This window comes from Carcharhinus amblyrhynchos, chromosome 19 (assembly GCF_965287045.1).
Source record: "Carcharhinus amblyrhynchos chromosome 19, sCarAmb.v2.hapA, whole genome shotgun sequence".
Lineage (NCBI taxonomy): Eukaryota > Metazoa > Chordata > Chondrichthyes > Carcharhiniformes > Carcharhinidae > Carcharhinus > Carcharhinus amblyrhynchos.
Genome location: NC_137342.1, coordinates 28,805,070 through 28,817,170, shown reverse-complemented (window position 1 = coordinate 28,817,170; position 12,101 = coordinate 28,805,070). Strand labels below are relative to the sequence as shown.

The window sequence follows — 12,101 nt, the reverse complement described above, 5'->3', positions numbered from 1 at the left end:
TTATCTTACAGGAAAATGCTACAATACATATTGTTGCAGACATGAACATGATAATATCAAAGGCCTTTGGAATGTCTTTGCTGCCTATTAAGGTAATATTTTGTCATTGTTCATTTAGCTAAAATGGGCTGGAAACTATCAAGGACAATATTCAATTGCTGATGACTAATGCAAGACTAAACTACATATTTCAGACTAATGGTTAAATTTGTATAGTATCTGCAGTGTGTGGACAAATTCCACACTGCAATTTTTAATCTTGCATTCCAATTTGAAAATCTTAAATAAAAATGTATTTATATATTTAAAAAGGAAACTATTATAAAACACGTGTTGATAAGAGGTTGATCAATTCATGCCAAACAAAATGCTCAATATGTATGACATAAATGAAAATGAAAGCCACCTAAATATAAATCATGGGAATTAACTGTTGCAATATTATAGAACAGATGAGCTTATTTATATTGGCACTACCTCAAACTGGACTACAGGCAATAAAAAATTATAAAATATTACAATTTCAAGTGTGAGGCACGTGAGTGGTGTGTAAAAGTTTAAAAATTAACTCTTAATTGAAACATAGGTAGGCTAGATTAAATACAATTATAAAACTGAGCACAACGTCCTTCTTTTAATTAAATAGTGCTTGATTTGCAGCTACTTTTTTTTTGGTATCTTCATCTTAAGTACATTAGATTGTAACAATTTCCTTAATTGTGACTCATTCATTGAACTTGACCAAAAGCAAAACAGTAACTTAATTTACTGTTTTATCACTCAAGAGTTCCAAATAACAGTATGTCACTTCACAACAGTAATTACAGAATTAACTACAGCTCCTGAAATTAATAAATATTATGACAACAAGAATAATCTAGATGTCAAATTATGATGTTCATCTTTATAGCATCAATCATTCCACGTCAGAAACAGTATAACCAATTTTGAGAGTAAATTCCCATTAGTCTGCTCCCAAATGTGCCATGTCCCAAAAAAACAAAAAGAACAAAAAAAAATTACAGCACTGGAACAGCCCCATTGGCCCTCCAAGCCTGCCCCGACCATGCTGCCCAACTGAACTAAAACCCCCTACCTTTCCGGGGACTATATCCCTCTATTCCAATCCTATTCGCGTATTTGTCAAGATGCCCCTTAAAAGTCACTATCATATCTGCTTCCACTATCTGCCTCGGCAGTGAGATCCAGGCATCCACCACCCTCTATGGAAAAAAGCTTGCCTTGCACATCTCCTTCAAATCTTTCTCCTTGCACCTTAAACCTATGCCCCCTAGCAATTGACTCTTCCACCCTGGGAAAAAGCTTCTGCTTAATCACTCTGTCCATGCCGCTCATAATCTTGTAGACTTCTATCAGGTTGCCCCTCAACCTCCGTCGTTCCAGTGAGAACAAACCAAGTTTCTCCAACCTCTCCTCAAAGCCATTGCCCTCCATACCAGGTAACATCCTGATAAATCTTTTCTGTATCCTGTCCACAACCTCCACATCCTTCTGGTAGTGTGGTGACTAGAACTGAACACTACATTCCAAGTGTAGCCTATCTCAGGTTCTATAAAGCTGCAACATGTCTTGCCAATTTTTAAACTCAATGCCCCAGCTGATGTAGGCAAGCACACTGTGTGCCTTCTTGACTACTTTGCCACTTTCAGCAATCCTGTACCCGTACACCCTGATCCCTCTGCCCATCAATACTCTTCAGGGTTCTGCCATTTATTGTACATTTCCCGTCTGTATTAGACCTTCCAAAATGCATTACATTTGTCTGGATTAAACTCCATCTGCCATCTCTCCGTCCCAGTCTCCAACCGATCTATATCCTGCTGTATCCTCTTAATGTCCTCATCGCTATATCCCCATATTTACAAACTTAAAAAGCCACCTAATGATTACAAGATGATTCACATAATTTCACATTATTAATCCTAGAAAATTGCTATTTCTAATGTCTAAATGCTAGCATTATCAACAAATTTGCTGTTTTATTCTGCTGCCTTTTTAAATAATTTCTAGTTTCATCAGTCCAATCCAAATGAAATCAACCAAACCTGTGTGAAAGATTGCAGAAGATTAAACACAAATTATGTTATGTGTAAGACAAGATTTCACAATCTTTAACACGCTGGTTTAAAGCACTGGAAGTTCACAAAATTGGTCATGGTCCCATATTAAAATAACGATGATGGCTAGTTTTTGCTAATTGTGTCCACTTCCAGCTGTCAAGGAGACTCTTTGAATTAAGCTTGTTTTTTTTTCATTTTAAACACAAGAAATAGTCAACACTTAAAATACATTTTCACATGTTAAAACATATTTAATTAAAACATATTTAAAGAAAATGAGCAATCTATCCCAATAAAACTAACAATGGTTCAAGATTTTTCAAAAGTAATTCTTAGTCATTTAAAATCAGGTCCATCAGAGGTGGAGGACCAGGCACTTAATAAAAATGCTTATTATGATAAATTGTTTTCAACTCGAGTAATAACATTTCACCAAGGTACCACTCTTGAATATGGTACAGTGTTTCCCAAACTTTTCCAGCCACAGAAACCTTTTTGACCTCCAAAAAGTACTAAAGGAACTCTTGAGAAACATTATCATATTGAAAATTAAACCACACAAAAAAATGCTTATTATTGCGCAATAGGTACAATTGGGATTTGCCATTCAATCAACCACAGAATCCCTACAAGGGTCCTGTGGAACCCAGTTTAAGAACCCCTGCATTAATGAATGGTTTGGATGCAGAGAAGAAAAATTTTATTAGAATAAATAGTAACACTATTTAATGTAATAATATTTTATTACACTAAATGTAACACTAACTCATGGAAGATTTTACATTTGGAATATAGAATACATACAGTGCAGAAGGAGGCCTTTCGGCCCATCAAGCCTGTACTGAAAATAATCCCACCTGGCCCCATCCCCACAACCCTACATTTACCCTATTAATCCCCCTGGCGTCCCCCTAACACTTCCAGCAATTTTGCACAGCCAATTAGCCTAACCCCCACATTTTTGGAGTGGGGGATGAAACCCACGCTGCCATGGGGAGAAGGTGCAAACTCCACACACCCAAGCTTGGAATCGAACCTGAGTCCCTGATGTTGTGAGGCAGCAGTGCTAACCACTATGCCACCGTGCCACCCACATTAGACATGCATCTAAAAACTGCACTTTAGCTTGTCATTGGGTTAAGACTTTCTTTGTAGAGAAACGCAAGGCTTCCATTCAACTAGTAAACACGGGCAAAAATCAGAACCTCTCATGGAAGAAAGATGTGGAGTAGGGAAATTGAATCAATGTACTTATGGACCATTACTGACTGACATGGTACTTTAGAACATCATATACCACTGCTCGTGCCGCTTCCATTAGTGGTACATAAAATATTCAATGCAATTCATCAACTAGCTGTCAAAGCATGTAGCTAGATTTGCCTTATCACAACATCCAGCCCCATTATTCACCTATTTTAGGCTAACTATAATGTGCAAGATACTCCAGATGTGATGCCTAGTCTAAACTAAATTAGCTGATCTCACACAGTCAATATTTGGCAGGCTACAATTTACCTCAGTAGCTTTCTGTTAGGGAAAGAAATCATCCAGAGCTCATTCTCATGAATCTGTCAACATTCTTAAGTATAAATGTGAAGCATCACAACTAGGATCAAACACCAGATAAAATTTAATAGAATTAACAAAATAGACCATAAGACCTAGCTGCTCTGTGCAGGTATTTATATTTCTTCGCAAGCCTCCTTTCACTCTAATTACCTCTTCCCATCATATTTCTATATTCCTCTTCCCTTACGTGCTCATGAAGACTCTTAAATGTATCAACGTCATCCACTTTATGTGGCAACAGCTTTCACACTCTCATCACTCTTGAGGATCATGTCCTTGGAACCACAACTCAGAAAAGACAGTGGGCGAGATGTAACTGGCTTGCTACGCCAGTCGATCGGCGTGGCAAGCTGATAAACAGCAAAAAGTCAGCTTCCCTCCCAATTTCTTGCTTCTGTGATCTTGCTATCCTTGGTCAGTGAAACCTGGGCACGAGACTGATTTAAATATTCATGGCATGCTTACCATGTCATTAATGAGCCCAGGTCCAGGCTCATTTACATTAGACCCATGCAGGTCAAGGTCCTCATCAGTGAGGATCACAGATGGTCCCCACTAACAGGGTCCTGATGGGATGGCCTCGCCGGTGGGACAAGAGCCATTGAAACTCCCTGGGTGTCGGGGGCAGGGCCAGGCAGTACCAGCCTGTGTGAGGTGTGGGGGTGGGTGGTGACAGATCTTCCACTATACTGGGTGATCAGGATGGTTACACTGTAGTGCCCCTAGAGCTCAGCAGCTGGCCTCACAGGTAGGCTGAATCTCTATTCCCCTCCACTGGCAAGATTTACATCATAGCCTCTGTATTGCACAAGTACTGGAAATTACCAAGACTTAACCTCGCAAAAAAAGGCAAGAAAACCTCCTGTTTTACAGTTACAATTTTTTTGAGAAAATTCCACCCAAAACATTTAGGAGATGAGAAGTGAGAAAGCTGGCAAAAAAATATAGAAATAAAATATTGTGTTACAAACGTTCCACTTTATATTTCCCACAAGCCTCCTTCCACTCTAATTATCTTTTCCCATCCTACTCCCATATTCCTGTTTCCTTTTCCCTCATGTGTGCATAGATTAAAAGATCTATTTCCTTTTTCAAAATATTGATCTATGCCTAACATGTGAATGCATATACATGTGACATGAAATTGTTCTTTATCGAATGAATTAGGTGTAAATTTGATTTAATGCTTCAATGAACTTATCATTGACAAGACATGGAACACCAATAACTTAGACGTTGAAAAAAACCCAAGATTTTAATCAGTATTTAATCAGCAATCAGCATAATTAGTAACTCTTTGCAGATTTTCACAGAGCTTGCTCTGGAATCAAACTAAAAAAGCAGCAAAAATGATCTCAGTAAAGTGCTAGCATCATGAAGAACATCATGAAGAGCTGAAGCCAGCAACATTCAGTGAAGTAACAGTACGCATTTCTGTTTCAAGTGAAGCTATAGCAGACATTCCCAAATTAAAGGCGGCATTATAATAAAGAAACCACAAGATAAACTATAGGACCAAAAGGGAGAGAATCAGGGTGCAAGAGAAACACTAAAAGGAACAGCTTTAATAGTCAGGACTTTCTGAAGAAGAAGCTCCAGTGAGAGGTGCAAATTTTAAAGCAAAAAGAGAACCAGAAAAAACTGACAACTTCTGCTTTGGAAAGGATAGCCAAGCTATTTTGATATCCCAATATATTTATAAAATCTCATAAGTTGAATGGTCTTTTGCTGTACTATCATGTCTGTTAGCTCTTTGGAAATGCTTTCTAATTTAGTCCCAAACCCAATTTTATTTCCCCATTATCTCGCAAACCTCTTGAAGTACATAACTAAGCATCTTTTGCAAGTTCTTTTGAAATCTGATTCCTCCATCCTTTCAAGTAATTCCTTCCAGTTTTTAATAACTCTCTATATGAAAACTTTCCAGTTCCACAACTCTTTGGCCAAAGAAACAATTTATCCCCACTTGCTCTATGAAAATCTTTTGTATTTTTACTCAAGTTTCTCCATAACCTTCTCTGTTGTCAGGAAAACAATCCCAGCTTCTCCAATTTCTGAATAACTGAACTCCCTCATACCTAGTATTGTCCTTATAAACCTCCTCTATGTCAACTAAAATATGTTGCCAAAATAATACATGAGGCCTAACGTGTGATTCGTGAAGGTTTAGCATGATTTCCTTATTTTTGTATTTAATGTCCCTATTTAACCCACCACATATCCCATACGCTTTTTTAATTGCCTTATGAATTTCCCTATTACTTCCAGGGAGCTATGAACATATTCTTCTGCACCCTGTTTAAACTAGCATTCTTTAGATTATATCACTTCTCCATGTTATTCTTCCCGCATCCATCACTTCACCTGTATTCACATTAAATTGAATCTTCTACCTGTTTGACCATTTCACAAGTTTGTCTATGTCCTTCTGAAGTCTGCTACTATAAAATTACAATTTATTATGTGGCCAAGTTTTATATCATCTACAAACTTTGATACTGTACTCCCTATATCCTCAACCATGCTATTTTTATATAAGAAAAAGTACAAGCCAAATCATATAAAGATTTGTCAGTCATCCAGCAAATATAAAGGAATGCAAGCGAGAAAAGGCACTTACTAGTCTGTGCTTACTCCAATCCTAAGCTTACTTCACCTTCTTGAACCTCTGCAATCCATGTGGTATAGGTATTCAACTTTTCTGCAGTGGTTTGATACAAGTAAATGGATAAAAAGTCATTTCAGAGGGAGGTTAAGAGTCAACAAGACTGCTGACGGTCTGCAGTCACATGAAGACCAGACTGAGTAAAAAGAGTAGATTTTCTCCCCTGAAAGACATGAGTGAACCATAAGAGTTTTTACAGCAATCTCACAGGTTTTGATTATTAATGAGGCTAACATTTTACTCCAGATTTATTAAATAACGGAATTTAAATTTCACAAGCTATCATAGTGGAATTTGAACTCATGTCTCATTAGTCCAAGCCTCTGGATTATTAGTCCAGTAACATTTTTATTATACCACCATTTCCTTATTATCTTACTCCCTCTAGATTTACGCCATATCTATGTGTCTATGTTAATTTCCTCCATTATTCTGAAAACTTTGTCTTGCTCTTCTTTTTTCAATGTAAGTTGCTCCAACTTCTTTAAGCTTTCTTCACAACTCAATGATCTAAAATTCACAATCATCTTTGTTAGCCTTCTCTGAACGCACTTCAGCAAATCAGCTTCTTTAATATAGTGTAGTTACCACAACAGGTCACAATTAGTCCTTCATGGTTTCGTTAAGGACAAGGCAACCAAGAACTGGGAAAAGAAAATTATACCTGACAACGACCATTAGCTCTTAAACGTTTTGGCTTGGGAAATACCCAATGTATTATGTACAACAAGGGAGGCTTGGTCACAGAGGCATTGCATCTGTGCCAGTGAAAGACAAACCACACAACTATTTTCCACAACAATCCTATTTTCCAGCACTTGGCCCACAGCCTTGTATGGCTTGGCATCATTTCTTAAATGTTACTGGGGTCTCTGCCTCTACCACCTTTTCAGTCAATGAGTTCCAGACTCCTTTGGGTGAAAATGATTTTCTTCACATCTTCTCTAAATCTCCCACTTCTTAGTTTAAATCTATGGCCCCTAGTCATTGATCCTTCCACCAAGGGGAAAGGTTTGTTTCTGTCCCTCATAATTTTATACATCCAATAATGTCCCCCCTCAGTCTCCTCTGCTCCAAGGAAAACAACCCCATTCTATCCAATCTCTCTTCATAACCAGAAGTCTTCAGCCAGGCTGGTAAATAATCCTCTGCATCCTTCCCTGTGCTATCCCATCCCTCCAATAACGTGGATTCCAGAATTACACACAATACTCTAGCTGTGGCCTAACCAATATTTTATATAATTCCTCCCTTCTCAAATGTTATGCCTCAGCTAATAAAGGTAAGCATAGCATATGCTTTCTTATTTAGTTTATCCACCTGTCTTACTATCATAAGATGCACACTAAGTTCCTCTGATCCTTAGTGCTTCCCAGGGTCCTTTAGTTCCCTCCCCTTGGTTGTCCTGCCCAAGTACATCACCTCACACTTATCCCAACTGAATTCCATTTGCCACTGATCAGCTCATCTCACCAGCCCATCTATATCCTCCTATATTCTGGGACTATCCTCCTCACTACTTACCACTCTACCAATTCATCTGCAAACGTACTGATGAACCCGCCTACATTCAGGTCTAAATCTTTCATATAAACCACAAACAGCAAGGGCCCCTAAACTGATCCCTGCAGGGCCCCACTGGACATAGTCTTGCAGTCTGAAAAACACCTCTGCTTCTTGCCACTCAGACAATTCTGAATCCAATTTGCCAAATGTCCTTGGAACCCATGTGTTCTTACCTTCGCTATCAGTCTCCGATGCAAGGCCATGTCAAAAGCCTTGCTGAAGTCCAAGAAAGAATACATCTCCATACACTTTGTCACCTCTTCAAAAAATTCAAGTTGGTCAGATATGATCTCCCCTTAATAAAACCAATAAGAGGAATTTCTTGGTTTATCCCTTCCTCCCTTTTTGAATAATGGCATTGCATTAACTTTGGAAGCTAAAATAATCAGTCGGTTGATCTCCATGCTTCAGAGAATGCATCGACTTCTGAAGTTCTGGCCTGACTTTTGAAGTTCTGTACTTACTCCAGTTCTTCTCATAAAATTTCACTGCTGTTCTCCATTGAGCACTGAATCCACTTCTTTAAAAATACTGCCTTGACAAATTAGGTTCAAATGCCTCTTCCTAACAGCAGGATGCATTATTGTTATAGCTGCTTCAATACCATCAGTCACATTCAAAGGTCAATGACTGACAATGAGCCCACCAATGCTTCTACTTTCTCAGGAGGCTAAGGAAGTTTGGCATGTCTGCTACAACTCTCACCAACTTTTACAGATGCACCAATGCACCATAGAAACCATCTTTTCTGGATATATCACAACTTGGCCTAACTATACTTTTAAGTACAATAGGCCTGCTCTGCGAAGTCCAAAATAAACTAGAAAGGGCCATGAATGAAGCCCAGTCCATCATGCAAACAAGTCTCCCATCCATTCTGTGTACATTTTCTGCTGCCTTGGAAAAGTAGCCAGCATAATCAAGGACCTCACACACCTGGACACCTTCTTTCGCCTTCCATCAGGAAAAAGGTGCAAAAGTCTGAGGCCACGTACCAACCAACTCCCTGCTGCTATCTACACTCTGTCTCTACACTCTAGCAATGACTGTAATACTACATTCTGCATCCTCTTCTTTCTTATGAACGATATGCTTGATCTGTAGAGTGCACAAGAAACAATATGTTTCACTGTTTGCTATTCAGGTTGGTCAGACATGATCTGAATGAATGACACTGAGCCCACCAATGCTTCTACTTTCTCAGGAGGCTAAGGAAGTTTGGCATGATACAAACAATATGCTTTATCTGTACAGTGCACAAGAAACAATATGTTTCACTGTATGCTAAATACATGTGACAATAATGAATTAAATCAAATCAATGAGTAAGAAAAGAACTGCATGTGGTCACTGCTGAAATTGATTCTCTTGATCTAAGAAGTTTTTGGAAGAACTCTTCCCTCAAGTATTTGAGCAGAAATTTTTGCAAGTTATCACTTTATCCTTATGCGCTTTAAATTCCAATGCTCCCATAAATATTCCCAATTATTAATTTCCTTCAGTATCATTGAGTTCCATCTGAATCACGTCTCCCATGATTCCTCTTCTATTGAAATTTTGGAACTCCTTTCAGCAACAACGTTATCATCTTCATTAATTTCTTCTGTTGTCTGCATGATTTAAAATCCACATCAAATAGAGTAAATCTTCCAATTTTCTGCATCATTAAGTATAGGAAAATAAAAGTAAGTCCAGGAAAAAATAATGAAAACCATCTAGGAGGAGAAAGTAAAAATGAAGACCCAATGAAGAGTGGGAAAAACATGTCATTGAGAAGGTTACTTGTAAATAAAGAGCTTGAATTTATACAATCTCAGGATGTTTCAAAGTGTGCCACTGCTAATTAATTAATTTTGAAGATTAATCACTGTGTGCATGTATGCAAATGAAATAACCAATTCATGTACAGCAAGCTTTCACAAATAATGAATGAGCAAAATACCAGATGATCCATTTTGGCGGCATTAAAGGATAAATGATAATCATGACACCAGAATAATGTTCTCCATCTTTGCGTTTTGTGTTAGGATCTTTTATGTCCTCCAAACTGTCAGACACGTCCTCTGTTTAACACCCCCGAAGAAAAGAATGCCCACTATGCAGTCTTCCTTTAATAATGTACATAAGTGTCGGCCATGATTTTGTGCTCAAGTGGGGGCTTGGTTAACTCAGTTGGTTAGATGGCTAGTGTGATGTAGAATAATGCTATCGTCACTCTTTTAATCCCTGAACCAAATGTGTTAGTTCATGGAGGCTTTCACTTTACCTTATGCCATATGATGTGCAGTGGTGCTCCTCAAGCAATATAACCATGTCTATGGAACTTCATGAACTATTGTTAATTACTTTACCTCGTGCTGCTTGAACCTGTGGCATTCTCACTCAAGTTGAGAATACAACAAATGAACCAAACAGATATCATAATCGCATCTTAAAAGCCAAGAGGAAGATAACAATGTAGAGATTTTACAGGAAAAAGCTCCCTAGTAGTTGAAAAAGTAGCTACTAATGATGGAGTTGGAAGAATAAATAAAAACTTTGACAGAGACGGAGAAGATGTGCATGGAGATGTATAGGTTGGGCAACTCATAAAGCTAAGGTGGGCCAAAGTCATGAAGTGAATTTGTTGGAGAAGACCAAAACTTTAAAATCAATTTACTGGACACGTTGTTTTCATGGATTTTGTGTTGAAAATAATAGAGAGACTATCAGGGCTCACTGATTTCAACCACTGAAATTTCTGGGGTCCATTCAGGTAAATAAGAACATAAGAAATAGGAGCAGGAGAAGGCCATCTCGTCCCTCAAGCCTGCCCCGCCATTCAGTAAGATCATGGCTGATCTGAGAGTGGTTCAGTTCCACTTATCTGCCTGCTCCCCATATCCCTTAATTCCCTAATTGGTCAGAAATCTATCTACCTGTGACTTAATTTAATGAGGTACCCTCCACTGCTTCAACGGGCAGAGAATTCCAAAGATTCACTATGCTCTGGAAGAAGAAGTTCCTCCTCAACTCTGTTCTAAATTGACTCCCCCTTATTTTGAGGCTGCGCCCTCTAGTTCTTGTTTCCTTTCTAAGTGGAAATAATCTCTCTGCTTCTACCCTGTCCAGCCCCTTCATTATCTTATATGTCTCAATAAGATGTCCCCTCAGCCTTCTGACTCCAAGAGTACAGGCCCAATCTACTCAATATCTCCTTATAAGCTAACCCCCTCATCTCTGGAATCAACCTGGTGAACCTTCTCTGTACTCCCTCCAAGGCCAATATATACTTTTGCAAATAAGGGGACCAAACTTACATACAGTACTCTAGTTGCAGCCTCACTAATGCCTTGTACAATTGCAGCAAGACCTCCCTGCTTTTATACTCCAACCCCCTCGCGATAAAGGCCAACATTCCATTTGCCTTCTTGATCACCTGCTGCACCTGCAAACTGAGTTTTTGCAATTCATGCACAGGGACCCCCAGGTCCTCTGAACAGTAGCATGTTCTAATTTTTCACCACTTAAATAATAGTCCATTTTACTATTATTCCTTCCAAAGTGGATAACCTCACACTTGCCAACGTTATACTCCATCTGCCAGATCCTCACCCTCTCACTTAGACTATCCAAATCTCTCTGCATACTTTCTACGTCCTCCATGCAATTTGCTTTCCCACTCATCTTTGTGTCATCCGCAAACTTTGTTACCCTACACTCAGTCCCCTCCTCCAGGTCGTCTATGTATATGGTAAACAGTTGAGGCCCCAGCACCGATCCCTGCGGCACGCCACTAGTCACCAACTGCCAACCGGAATAGCACCCATTTACTCCAACTCTCTGCTTCCCGTTAGATAGCCAATCCTCAATCCACGCTAACACTTTACCCCCAACTCCGTGTACCTTAATCTTATGCAGCAACCTTTTGTGAGGCACCTTATCGAACGCCTTCTGGAAATCTAAAAACACCCCATCCACTGGTTCCCCTCTGTCAACCGCACTCGTTACATCTTCATAAAAATCCAGTAAAATCATAGAATCATGACCATGCAAAATGAGGCCATTTGGACCATCAAGTCTGCACCAAACACAATCCCACCCTCACATCAGTCATCCAGAAAACGCTGGAATCTATTATTAAGGAAGTCTTACTAAGAAAATTAAAGCATGATCAGATAAAGTCAACATGGTTTAACAAAAGGGAAACTTGACAAATTTGTTAAGAGCTTTTGGAG

At 38.9% G+C, this 12,101-nt stretch overlaps 1 protein-coding gene across 17 annotated transcripts in view; it reads right to left on the bottom strand.

The window, feature by feature from the left end:
• magi2a (membrane associated guanylate kinase, WW and PDZ domain containing 2a) overlaps window positions 1-12,101 on the bottom strand; it is a 720,803-nt gene that overhangs the window by 433,316 nt on the left and 275,386 nt on the right. Inside the window, exon 1 of one of the 17 annotated variants that reach the window (XM_080207432.1) lies at window positions 6,274-6,365. The exons of the other annotated variants lie outside the window; for them this stretch is intronic. The gene's annotated coding sequence lies outside the window, so the exon portion shown is untranslated. Of the gene's footprint in view, window positions 1-6,273; window positions 6,366-12,101 lie in introns of those variants that run through there. 17 annotated transcript variants of the gene reach the window in all.